The sequence below is a fragment of the Phodopus roborovskii genome, unplaced genomic scaffold, assembly GCF_943737965.1.
Source record: "Phodopus roborovskii unplaced genomic scaffold, PHOROB, whole genome shotgun sequence".
Classification (NCBI taxonomy): Eukaryota; Metazoa; Chordata; class Mammalia; order Rodentia; family Cricetidae; genus Phodopus; species Phodopus roborovskii.
Window position 1 is genome coordinate 9,140,605 of NW_026126469.1, and position 13,577 is coordinate 9,154,181.

At 44.0% G+C, this 13,577-nt stretch overlaps 2 pseudogenes; one reads left to right on the forward strand and one right to left on the reverse strand.

Annotated features, from left to right (window-relative positions):
• Positions 1-479: 479 nt before the first annotated feature.
• Positions 480-5,892, reverse strand: LOC127227221 (L-lactate dehydrogenase A chain-like; annotated as a pseudogene).
• Positions 5,893-6,096: 204 nt separating this feature from the next.
• On the forward strand, positions 6,097-12,889 carry LOC127227222 (adenine phosphoribosyltransferase-like; annotated as a pseudogene).
• Positions 12,890-13,577: the final 688 nt, after the last annotated feature.

Sequence of the window (13,577 nt, forward strand, 5' to 3'; positions counted from 1 at the left end):
CTCTCTCTCTCTCTCTCTCTCTCTCTCTCTCTCTCTTCTCTCTCTCACTTGGGGAATTGGTTGTATCATCCATATTCAGAACTTAACTTTTTACACAATATTGTAACGTTTAATACAGACACATACTACTATAATAGCTATGCATAAGATATGCATATGGATTTATACACTGGAGCCAGGGTATGGTTAATGGGGAACTTGTTGGCCTAGGCATGTTTGGGGAGGCTGCACAGCACAGCCACACAACAGGCCCTTCAGGGTATTTGACACCTGCCCACAATTGGCAGTATGTTTCCGGGACAGTGGGACTGTGTCACATTAACCAGGTTACCACTACACAAGTACCACTCAGCACCAGCTTTTTCTCCAGGCTACCTTAACATAACCACACTAACCACAGCTCAGATGTGGAGACAGTGTATTTTCCTTGGAAACCCTGGTCTAGCCTGAGCAGTGGCGTTCTAGGACATCTGAGGACTTCAGAACTGCAGTGCTCTCTGCATCCCACAGAGCATATCTGCATTCTTCTTCAAGAGCAACTCCTCTTCAGGAGTCAGAGTCACCTTCACTACATCCGAGATTCCATTTTGTCCCAGGACACAAGGAACACAGAGCAACTATTCTTGATTCCACAGAGATTATCATGGCGGGAAAGGGATGAACCTGCCTGAGATTCTGTGTTATGTTCCGGGCCAACTCTCCCACAGAGAGGCCAACGGCCCAGGATATCAGTGTGATCACCTCATAGACCCTGTCATCCACCTGCTTGTCAACCTCCGTCCACTCTTCCTTGTATGCATTGGTACTCCATTCTGGGTTCAGATTCTTCAGGGAGTTGCTAGCAACATTCACACCACTCCACATGCGTGCACTGGAGTCTTCCTGCTCCCTCAGGACCCATCCGTACCAGCTTAGCAGGTGAACGCCCAGTCTTTCTCCCCCAGGTAATGGAACTGAGCTGAATCCAGATTGAAACCTGATGATTTGCTTTTGAGGAAAGCCACTTATTTCCAAGTCACTGAGTTTGAAACAATAAGCAGCTTGCAATTTGGAATGTACTTCGAAACACTGGGGATGATGAACCTGAAGATGTTTACATTTTGCTAACCCAAATTGTGTTGGCTTTCTCCCTTTTGCTGACAGGACCCCCGCTGTGATAATGACCAGCTTGGAGTTTCCAGTCTCGCTACAATCTTTTCCAGAGATAATTTTTGGCATTCTAAAGAAAAGGCTGCCATGCTGGAGACCCATCATCTCTCCTTTCCATGTGTCTTCAGTGACCTCAACAAGAGCAAGCTAATCTTGGCCAAGTCCTTCATTAAGATACAGATGGATGGCATGCTGCATGGTGGTGGCACAGGCCTTTAATCTCAGCACTTGGGAGGCAGAGTTCAAGGGTAGCCTGGTCTACAGAGCGAGTTTCAGGACAGTCAGTGCTATACAGAGAAGCCCTGTCTTGAGAAACAAACAGCAACAAAAAACAAAATAACCCCCACCCCCCAAACCAAACAAGCCATACTGATGGTACAAGCTGCATCAGCAGCACTAACCCTAACAACAGTAAGCTTGTTCTGGGCAGTGTTGGGTGCGGAGTGGCATAGCTGCTCCAGCACTGGTCTTCTCTTAAAGCTTCACCTGATGGTGTTTTTTTTTTGAGACAGAGTCTCCCCATGTAGCTCACATTGGCCTCAAACACATGATCTTCTGTTAACTTCTTAGATGCTGAGGTTACAGGTGTGGGTTACCATCAACTCCTCCACTCCTAAATACATATTCTGGAAGAAATTTTGAATATCTACCAAGGAAAACACTCAAACCCAGTGATAGCAATGCATATTTATATAGTTAGTGTGTGTCTTAGGGTTTCTATTTCAGTCAACAGACACCATGGCCACAGCAACACTTACAAAGGAAAACATATAATTGGGGCTGGCTTACAGTTCAGAGGTTTAGCTCATTATCATTATGGTGTGACACGGTGGCCTGCAGGCAGACATAGTGCAGGAAACAGAACTGAGGTTCCTACATCCTGACCCAGAAGCAACAGAAAGTGGTCTGTGACACTGGGCATGGCTTGAGCATATATTAGACCTCAAAGCCCACCTCCACAGTGACACACTTCCTCCAACTAGACCACACCTACTTCAATATGGCCTCACCTCCTAATAGTATTGCCCTGTGTGTGTGTGTGTGTGTGTGTGTGTGTGTGTGTGTGTGTGTGTGTTGGAATAGTTATAACACATGTTGACAGGATCCCTGAAAAGATTTTCTACAAAATACAACAATAGTTACTTTTAGGGATTAATATTCTATTTTTCATAGTATTCATATATTGTTAGAATTTTCTATGTAAGAGTTTGCTATAATTTAAAAGTTAAATAAGGTACTTGTGGTCATTTGAGTTTCTATAAAAGTGTCTTCTTGGAGAGAGGAGAGTCTGGAAGGGTCTTGGGGTTGGCCACTCTGTGGGTGCTAGAACAAAGCAGAAGAGGCTGTGGTCACGCCATTCACTGACCTATATGTACAGGAGCTGAGGCTGGTCAACAATGTTCATTCCTGCTTTCTCTTAGCACTGTTCCAATCCCCATGAGTACACTGGGCTCAATATTATGTGTTGTCACATGCTGAGAGTGGCTTCTTAGCTGGCTGGCTGCAATCAGTGTCTTTAAGTATAATTTCCACTTTGAAGTCCTCCCTGCTATTTCCAATAGACAGGGACATGAAAATATTTGTTCATATATTTGTTAACTGAATTAGACAGTGAATATCTTAGTTATGTCTATTGTAGCAGTGATTTCAGTTGTGGAGCAGGCAGGAAAAGCACCCTGTGGAATTAAGGAATGGGAAATTTCACTGGCAATGGGAACATGAAATGTCAAACAGCTAAAGGCAGCTTAGTGTTCTGCTACCCAGACTTCTACATAGAGTATAAACATGTTCATTAGCCCTATCTTCAAGTTACATAGTAATCTGAACATGTGAAACGACACTCATATCCATAATGAGCTTAAATTCTTCCTCCTTTCTCTTTGCTTTCTTTCTTTCCTTCCTTCCTTCTCCTTCCTTCCTTCCTTCCTTCCTTCCTTCCTTCCTTCCTTCCTTCCTTCCTTCCTTCCTTCTGATACGGGGTTCTCTGTACAACCCTGGCTGTCCTGGAACTCACTCTGTAGACCAGGCTGGCATCAAACTCAGAGATCTGCCTGCCTCTGCCTCCTGAGTGCTGGGATTAAAGGCATGCTCTAACACACCACCAGTGCCCAGCTATGCCACCATCACCCAGGTAAGATATTATTTTTCATCTATGACATTAGAAATAATCAAAAAGTTATACTTTTGTAATGTTAAGGAAAGACAGCATTTACAGATGGGAGATAGAATGATGGAATACTTTTAGAAAGCTGCTTGAGAGTATCTGTCAAAATTTGAAACAGGTGGTGGTGGTGGGTCACTCGTTTATTTCCAGTACTTGGGAGGCAGAGGAAGGCATATTCTGAGTTTGAGGCTAGCCTGGTCTACAGGACAAGTCCTGAAACAACCAGCATTCCACAGAGAAACCCTATCTCAAAAACCAAACTGAACCAAATCAAAACAAAACAAAAAACCCATTTACTTTTGGCCAGCCAGTCTTAATTTATCTCAGACTAACAAGCTTATACATGCATGAAATGGAATGCAGATAAAGTTACCCCCATAAAATTTTTAAAATGTATTTTTGAGATTTTATTCATTTTTATTTTATGTTTATGAATGTTTTGCCTGTATTGTGTGCATTATGTATATACAATGCCCATGGAGGTCAGAAGAGGCTGTTGGCTCCCCTGTGACTGGAATTATAGGTGATTGTTAGCTACCATGTGTGGGTGCTGAGAATCAAACCCGGATCCTCTAGAATAGCAGCCAGTGCTCCTAACTGCTGTGCCAGCTCTCCAGCCCCATCAAAGACTTTTACAAAAGAATTATTGTTATAATGCCTGTGTGTGTGTGTGTGTGTGTGTGTGTGTGTGTGTGTGTGTGTGTGTGTATGTATGTGCCTGTGCCATGATGTGTGTGTGGAGGACACAGACAACTTTGTGTAGTCTGTTCTTTCTTTCCACCTTTGTATATGTTCCAGGGATCAAGCTCAGATTGCCAGGCTGGCCACCCTCACTGCTTCTTTTGGAATCGACTTGAAATCAATCATAAAGAAAGGATTAAATAAATTGTCATGTATCCAGGCAATGCAAAACTTGGTGAGTTTTCGAAAGAATGAGACAGCTTTTTGTATACTGACTAGGAATGCTGACTAAGCTGCAGCTTTAAACAGCAGCGATCACCCAACATGTGAAGTAGATATAGTAGTACCATCATCTATAAAAGTTGTGAATGAAAAGGACCACTTACCTGTTTCCCATCCACCTATGGCTTATTTACATGTGAAGTGCTCAGAAAATACTACACTTGATGTGATTTCCCAACAGAAATATTTCTCATCAATCTGGGTCTAGAACTTTAAGACCATGGTGTCCTCGGGATTTTTTTTCTTCTGAGCTCTTTCTCTTCTTGATGTGTAGACGGCTCCCTCCAGTGTCTTCATGAGGTCTTCAGCCTGTGTATCTGTCCTAATTGCATAAGAACAACACATGCCTGAGGGCTTGTCCCAGTGACAGACTTCACCTGACCTCTTCTTTAAAGAAATTATTTTCAGGTGTAGTTAACTTAGTCCCTTTCTGAGTTACGAGGAGCTTGGACTTCAACAGGTGAGTCTGGACCAAAGAAGGGGATACAGCTAGCTCACAACAAGAAGGGATTGCTTCCTGAGCCTCAGAGAAGTTGTACAACCAGCTATGACCATGCTGATCCTAGGGGGAGGGGAGCTGTTGAGTCAGCCAATGGGTGAGGAAAGAAACTAAGTCTGCCTTTCAAAGTTTATGTCTTATGTATGTGACACAGATTTTTAAAACTCAATTGGTATAACAGGGCCCCAGATCTTAGCATAACTGATTCCTCAATGGGATTACCATTTAGGCCATAAGATTCAGCACACCAGCCAAATGAAAACAAAGCCTCAATTCATCAAAGTCCATAGTTCTGGGAAAGTCTCTAAATGTACTAACCTTGCCTTTTTGGCTTCTGTCATTCTACATCTGACTAACTGTTCTTGTAATAACTGAAATATGTCAACAAAGAATTTGGATTATCGGTGCTTAAAAGTTCACCCTGAGAAAGGCTCTATGGTACACTGGGATCCTGAATATCCAGTGTAGTCATTGGCTAGCTAGTAAAGAATTTCTATTGGCTCAACCTATGTCCAAGCAGTCTTCTCTGGTGGATACCCCACAAAAATCACCTAGAAAAATAAGAAGAAAACAGAAAATTTTGTTTTCTCTCCACATTGTAAACATTCCTTCTCACTGTTTGCCACAGTTCAATATTTTAGGCATTAAAATTAGCCAAAGAGATTGAAGTCTGTCTCCTTTGAGTTTCTCCAACCAGAAAAGTGTGTGTGTGTGTGACCTCCAGGAGCAACCTGCTGAGACTTGTCTCTGAGAAAATTAAACAATCCACCCTGAAACAGATTCCTCTATATCAGCCACATGGAAGAGTGCTAGAAATTTTTCTGAGAAATGTCCCCATTGCTGTGACTGGTCACTCAGATAATTCCTCTGCCTCCCTGGATATGGGATGCTAGAGGAAGTGCATGGGGAAGACCTGAGAGCCATCCTAGTGTCAGGCTGCTCTCCCCAGGTATCTAGGACCCTCAGTCTCTATAACGTTTGGCTCTGTCTTGCTTCAACGATAGCTATGGACCTTAGCCATTGCATTGATGGTGACAATCTGTGGGCAGCTTTCCCGTTGCTCTCTTAGTTCTGCGTCCCATTCAATGCCCCCCACTTCCTCTTTTTCCTCTCCCATTCCCCCCACCCATAACACTTAACACTTTTGAACACACTATATTTTCTTGCCTGTTCCCAGGAATCTTTGTCTAGGTTGTCCACAGACAAATCCCAAGCAACTGGTGGCATGCCTGTCCCATATAGACCCTTGGTTATTATCAGTTGATTGTCAGGCAGAGAGCACATGACCATTTTCTGGCTGTGTCCCTTTCCTTTCTGGCCCATGACATCATGCCTCTCCTTGGGCATGCTGATCTCTGCTTCTCACAGGTGAGGCAGACTAATGCATCTGGCCTGTTAGGTCCTTCAGCCTTGTGATTAAGGCAGCAGGAAGGCACTTATTTTAGAAGTTAGGGCTTACAAATGATAAGTAACTTGATTATGGTTCTCAGCAATTAGGATCCCTGGGCTCATCTCTACCTAAGTTTTATAAAATTCGTGACTGTGGATGATCAGCTGAGTTCAGAACTTGCCCTTCTGGAAGTACCTCTGCCTCATTCTCTCTGTTGCTACAGGTCTTTTTTCATCTTCCTAGACATTTAAATCTGCTTCTTCACTTCTAGAGAGATGTTATGAGAGAGGGCGGAAGGTTAGCTGTAAATGCTTGTTCTGGCTAGTTTTATATCAATTTGACACAAGCTAGAGCCATTTGGGAAGAGGGATTTTCAATTGAGAAAGTGTCTTCATAAGATGGGGCTGTAGGCAAACCTGTGGGGTTGTTTTCTTAATTAGTGATTGACAGGGGAGGGCCATTCTTGGGCAAGCAGTGCTATTCCTGGGCAGGTGGCCCTTGGGTGTATAAGAAAGCAGGCTGAGCAAGCTATGGGGCAAAGTAAATAAATAGCACTGCTCTGAGGACTCTGCATCAGCTTCTGACTCCAGGTTCCTGCCCTGCTTGAATTCTGGCCCTGATTTCCTGCAGACCTGGCCTGTTATCTGGAAATATAAGATGAAATAAACCCTTTCCTCCACAAGTTGCTTTTGGTTGTGATGTTTTGTTACAGCAAAGAAACCCCAACTGAGACAGTACTTATGGTAGGTCACTTTCCTGATGGACTCAGATTCATATGGCAGTTTTGTTTGGCAGACATTTACAGAGCACCTCTTGGACACTTGTCATGGGACAGATTGTAGACAGCACCCCAAGAAGATTTAAGATGGCCATTATCATTTGTTTCTGAATCCAAATATGAACTTTTCCAAGATAAGATAGCCCTTATGAGCTCGAGACGCAAATCTAGGCGAAGAGGGCATGCCCCCGTCTCACCAAGCCTATATATTTTCTCGATGGAACATACTCAATTTTAGGTGACTTCATGCCGAAGTGGGAATTGGGTACTATTTGGCACAGCAGAAAACCCCCTAAAACATCCTTGGGCAAAGAAGGCATTATACAGTTGTCTTGGAAGTAAATTTGGCTTCTTAATTATGGATGCCTGTGGCTACAATTACAGATAAGTTGCATTCCCACATCTAAACTTCTTTAGTTTCCTTCTCTGAGGCTGGCAGCCTCCCTGGGTTTTGATTCTCAGAGGTTGTGAGGGAGATGGAAAGAGCTGACCTGACCAGAAGCTCAGAGGGGTTAGGAGATGGGTTGGTGCCGTGATACTGCAGAAAAATCATTTGGAACTGGCTCCAGGGGAAGTTTTGTTGCCTTGCAGCCCAGACTTCCAGAATGTGTGATGGTAGAGTGGCTTCCTGGGTATTCATGTCCTTCCTGGAATCTTCCTGCTTTTAATGACTCATGAAGGGAGGGTGCAAAACTGATGTGTGCCATGCCAGGCAGGCATCACCCAAGAGCTACAGAACAGGTGTCCAAACTGTCAGCCCTGTCAGGACTTCCGCATCCTGGGGCCTGATCCTGCCTTTACCCTACTGGTCTCAGGAGTGTCCTATTAAACGCAGATCCTTATTGTCTTTTGGAAAAGCCAGTCTGCAGCCTGAGGGCAGGAGGGTAGGGAGGAGGCCCATAACTCTAGCACCTCATGATTCTGGACCTTTGTTTGAGAAAGAGGAGTTTTTAGTGGTTTGCAAAGCATGGCTGTGGTGCACGGAGATTCCAAGCTCCAAGCTTGCTCCAGAAGCCTGCCGAAAGCAAACCTGTATCTTTACAGAGCAAAGGTTATTCTTCCCATCACACCTGACACAGGTTCTTACCATTTCTCTCCTCAGGCATATTTGTGGTCTTTTGATACCTCTCGCCTCCCACCCAAAACTCGGATATAATTCTCTTGCACAACTCCCTTTAAAGATACCCATAAAATGCAGAACCAGGTCAGCCTACTTGGGATACAGATTTGCTTTTTCTCTCTAAACTAAGCCCCCATGGCCCAGGTGGCCATCACCTCTCCTGCGCCTCACTTAAGAGGCTGAGAGGGCTCTTTTTGTTTCCTTGGCTAGCAGGGCCAGCAGCTGAAAGAGTAGGCCCTGGTACTGCCCCTTCTAAAGAGAGCTGCCAGCTTTCTGGGGTGTATTAAGATGTGGCCAAACCGATTCCACTGTTCACCTCAACCACCTCACCCTGCTCTCCCCTCTATAGCCTACCAACTCTGGGGAAAAGTGTGAAGTGTAAAGAGATGGTGAGGGATTGTGAGGGCAAACTAGAGGGTCCTGCCCGCCAGGGCGAGGCTTGGCTGCCATGCTTGCTGCACCTCATATTGCAAGGCTCTGAGGACCATGTCTCACCATTTAGCAAGAAAATGAGTATTTGTGTGCATGGTGATAGCTGTTTCCAAGTGGACCTGCATGTTAGAACAACATATGGATTTTTTAAAAATTAAAAGTTAAATTTTAAAACAACAAAATTATTTTCTGGATTCTGTTGTTTAAACATAAATGATCAGCAAAAAGGGAAATTCAAGGGATTGCTGAACTTAAAAATGAGTATTTCCTCATCCCCAGGGAAACTAGGATACAGACTTTAATTACTCTACGGCCGGGCCAAACTGGCATGTTGACACACACGTTAATTTTTCAAGTCCTGCCCACCGCATGCATTGTGTCACCGAGGCTATTATCACATGCTCAAAGATGGGGAGAAGGGCATGGGCTGTCTGTTGTTTGCTAGCTTAGGGATTTGGGTTGAGTTGCTTAATGGCTTTCTTTCTCACTTCCTTCATTGTGTAAGGAATTTGGAGTGGTACCACATAGGTCAACGTTTATGATTATTGCTTACTGTCTATGCTGAAGTTATGGGAAGAAATAGATACATACTTAAAACATAGAACTGGACTGGGGAGATGGCTCAGCAGCTAAGAGCACTTGCTGCTCTTGCAGAGGATGAGATGGTTTCTGGTACTCATGTTTGGCCAGTTCATAATTTCCTGGACCTCCAGTTTCAAGCTACCCAATGCCTCTTTCTGAATCTGCACATGTATGGTGTACATACAGTTGAGCAGACACACACATACAAATAAATAAAAAGAAAAGGCTGCTTGTTTGTTTGTTTTTAAATTGTTAGGATTGCTGGGCTTGATGGAGGACACTTGCAATCCTAGCAAGTGGTGGAGATAGGTAGCATGCAGATGGAGAGTCTGAGGCTACAGTGAGACTCTGTTTCACAACAACAACAACAAAAAAAAACCCTTTAATTTCAATAAAAAAGCACATGCCTGAATAGTTTTTTCCTAAAGCACATGCCTGAATAGTTTTTTTCCTGCATACAGTATTGGAACCCAAACATTGTGCTGTTTGAAAGATCGAACTCTTTAGAGAGATGTCCAGTGTCATGTTTCTAAACATGTTAATACTCTCAGAAAAGCAGCAACCCCGGTCTGTGGTCCTTTAGTCACTATTTTTATTTCTTTGTTCATTTTCCTAATTTCCATTATGAGAACAGCAAACTGTCCCCTTCTGAAAATAACTTATATTCGGTTTGTCTGTTTTGTGGCTTGATCACTTATTAGTTAGACTCGAAGGAGAGCTCTGCTACACAGTTTTTCTCTGCGGGACTTGAATCTCCACTCGTGTCTCATGTTGTTGTTTTGTTTTGGTGTTCTTGTTTAAGCCATATTCCTTATTAAAGTATTAATGCCCGAAGAGCATGGAATTACTGATGAATATCCTCTGTCTTGATTCAGCTCTTTTCTTTCAGATTGGCATGTTTTTCTGTATTGATTTCTTGCCTGATTTCTTTTTCTATCCCACCCTACCGTTCCATGTAACCCTTGCTTAGCAGAGACTGTTTAGTAAATCATTATCTTGTTTGGTGCTTCTTCCTTGAAACACTTCCCCTCTTTTATAAAACTTCTCAGGGAGCCACTGCCTGAGGGATGAGAGGTGCTTTCTGTTTGCTGCTTCTCTGAGTCTGAGAGCTGCAGGAGAGGTGAGGGATGGTCCAAGTCTGACTCTAGCCTCTCTGCCATCCAGTACTTCTCCTGCCTGTACCAATGCCCCTCCTGTGTGTACCTCATCTCAGTTCAGCCTTCTGGAGACTGTCAAAGCCCAGCTAGTCCTCACCTGGGGGGGGGGGGGGGCTCCCCGAGCGAGAAAACCCGCTCCTCACCTGGTGCAGTGCTCGGTGGCAGTGCTCCCAGACTGTGATAGCCCAGCGCCCCCGGGGGGGGGGCGGGGGGGGTGCCCAGACTGTGATAGCCCAGCTAATCCTCACCCACTGCAGTGCTCGGTGGCAGTGCTCCCAGATCTTTTCTGTTGGGTTTTCTTCCTTTAAGCCCTCAGTGAGTCCTCATGGAACAGGCGAGTTGGAACGAGGTAATATCTGACTTGGTCTTGGCTAATTGTGTGTTCTCTTAATGGTGCCCCATGTTTCCTTTTTCTTTGTAGGCTGTATGCTTTTGGATCATGTCTAGGTGACGGCGAATTCAGCACAGCAGCTATTCTACATCCCAGTATGTCCCATGCTTAGTCTTGATTTGTTTTCTGCAAGACATCATCTTGGCCTTAACTACAAAGCCTCTCCTTTTCCTATTTCTGGGCAGGCTGCTAAGCATTTGCTTTGCATATCTGGCTTTCCACCAAACTTTGGTCTGATTTTATACACAGAGTCTGAATCTCACTTCTCTCTAGTATGCTCCATCCTTTCTTTCTAGCATATTCTATGTAGTTCTCATACTGAACAAACTTCAGCCTGCAATGAAACAACAACAACAACAACCCAACAAAAATAGCTATTCTGTTTTCTTAATATCGAAGCCCACCCCAGGCCCTGCTTCCATTTTATCTTTAGTGCATTCGGATAGGTATTTTTATTAATTTGGCTACATCTAACAGCAGTTGGAGGTTTATCTATCTGTATTTAAAGTGAAAATTGCTGGTAATTTAAAAAAGATTCCCATTGTTTTTATTCTTGCTATTGATTGTGCTAAATATTGGGAGAAGGAGATTCTGTAATCTAAAAATCTTAAAACAACAACAACAACAACAAAAGCCTTTGCAAGTTTTTCTGGGAGAATGTTTTATTGTTCCTGAGCCTGGGCTTTGCAGTTCATAAAATGGGGCTAACACAGGGGATCTCCTGGCCTGGGGACTTGGCCCCAGGGACCAAGCAACAAAGAGTCTGCTGATATCAAGGTGCTTGCTAGTCCTGCCTTCACTCTCAGGGACAGGGAGTGTCTCAGACCTGCCTGCACCCATCGTGAGACCCATCAGAATATTGGACCTGCTGAAAACCTTGGACCCGTACCCACCAGAAGAAGAAGAAACCCCACCTGCCCCACTGGAAGAAGAGATGGGAAGATGACAATGTAAGAACACATACAACAACAGAAAAACAAGTATGATGCCCCAGAGTCTAGGGACTCTACACTAGCAAGACTTGAACATCTTAACACAGATGAAGCAGAAGAGAATGACCCTAAAAACAACTTCATGAAGATAATAGAGACCCTAAAAGAGAAAATGAGAAAATCCTTTAAAGAAATGTAAGAAAAGAGAAACCAAAAATTGCAAGAAACAATTCAAACAGTGAAAGGTTTGAAAGATGAAATGGAGACAATAAAACAAAACAAAACAAACACACAAAAACACCACATAGTTTGAGGGAATGCTAGAATACAAGAGATGCAAGAGATGGAAGAGAGAATCTCAGGTGTTGAAGATACACTAGGAGAAATAGATTCATTGACCAAAGAAAATCTAAGTCCAACAAATTCCTAACACAAAATATCCAGGAAATATGGGACACCATGAAAAGGTCAGCCCACCAAGCCCCACCCTTGTTCCTAGACTGATATGACCGGAACCTGCTGACACCACTCTGTCTTTTTCGTGCACGCAGCTTTGGCGGAATCCGAGTTGCAGCTGGTGGCGCAGTGCATCCGCAGTTTTCCCGACTTTCCCATCCCGGCGTGCTGTTTAGGGATATCTTGCCCCTCCTGAAGGACACCGACTCCTTCCGAGCTTCCATCCGCCTCCTGGCCAGTCACCTGAAGTCCACGCTTGGTGGCAAGATAGACTACATCGCCGGCTTAGACTCCAGGGGCTTCTTGTTTGGCCTCTCCCTAGCTCAGGAGCTGGGCCTAGGCTGTGTGCTCATCCAGAAGCGCGGGAAGCTGCCGGACCCCACAGTGTCAGCCTCCTATGCTCTGGAGTATGGCAAGGCTGAGCTGGAAATCCAGAAAGATGCCTTAGAACCTGGGCAGAAAGTGGTTGTTGGCCACTGGAGGAACTATGCGAGCTGCCTGTGAGTTGCTGGGCCAGCTACAGGCTGAGGTGGTGGAGTGTATGAGCCTGGTGGAGCTGACCTCGCTTAAGGGCAGAGAGAAGCTAGGATCTGTACCATTCTTCTCTCTCCTGAAATATGAGTGACCGAGGGGCTGGAATGGTTGCTGTACCCCTGCCCCCAGCATTTATGGCTGGACGGTGGCTCAGCCTTACCACCTAAGTGACCTTTGTGAAGCACCAGCTGCACTTTCTGTGACTATTCACTCATTTCATTGGTCAGCTGATCGCCATGCCTATCGACCACCTAGTCCTTGCATTTTCTATATGTGCTGAGTCCTGGAGCAGAGCAGAGCTACTGTAGGTTATGACACAGCAAAATCAATAAACAGTTTGATACAAAAAGAAAAGAAAAGGTCAAACCTAAGAATAATAGGTATAGAAGGTGAAGAAATCCAACTCAAAGGTGCAGAAAAAATATTCAACAAAATCAGAGAAGAAAACTTTCCCAACCTAAAGAAAGACATGCCAATGAAAGTACAAGAAGCTTACAGAACACCAAAAGAGTGGACCACAAAAGAAAGACCCCTCACCACATAATAATCAAAACACCTAACATATGAATAAAGAAAGAATATTAAGAGCAGCAAAGGAAAAAGGCCAGGTAACATATAAAGGCAAACCTATTAGAATTATATCTGACTTCTCGATGGAATCTCTGAAAACCAGAAGGTCCTGGATAGATATTCTACCAATAATAAGAACCACAGATGCCAGCCCAGACTACTATACCCAGCAAAGCTTTCAATCACTGTAGATGGAGAAAACAAGATATTCCTTGGCAAAACCAGATTTAAACAATACATATCCACCAATCAAGCCCTACAGAAGGAAAACTGGAAGGAAAACTCCAATCTAAGGAAGTTAACTAAACATAGGCAATCCCATTTTACCAAAAGCCAAAACAAACAAACAAACAAACAAACGGGAGGGGGTGTAAATCCACACACAATACCACCACCAAAACAAAAAATAATTAACAGCCAATGGTTCTTAATTTCCCTCACTATTAATGATCTTAACTCG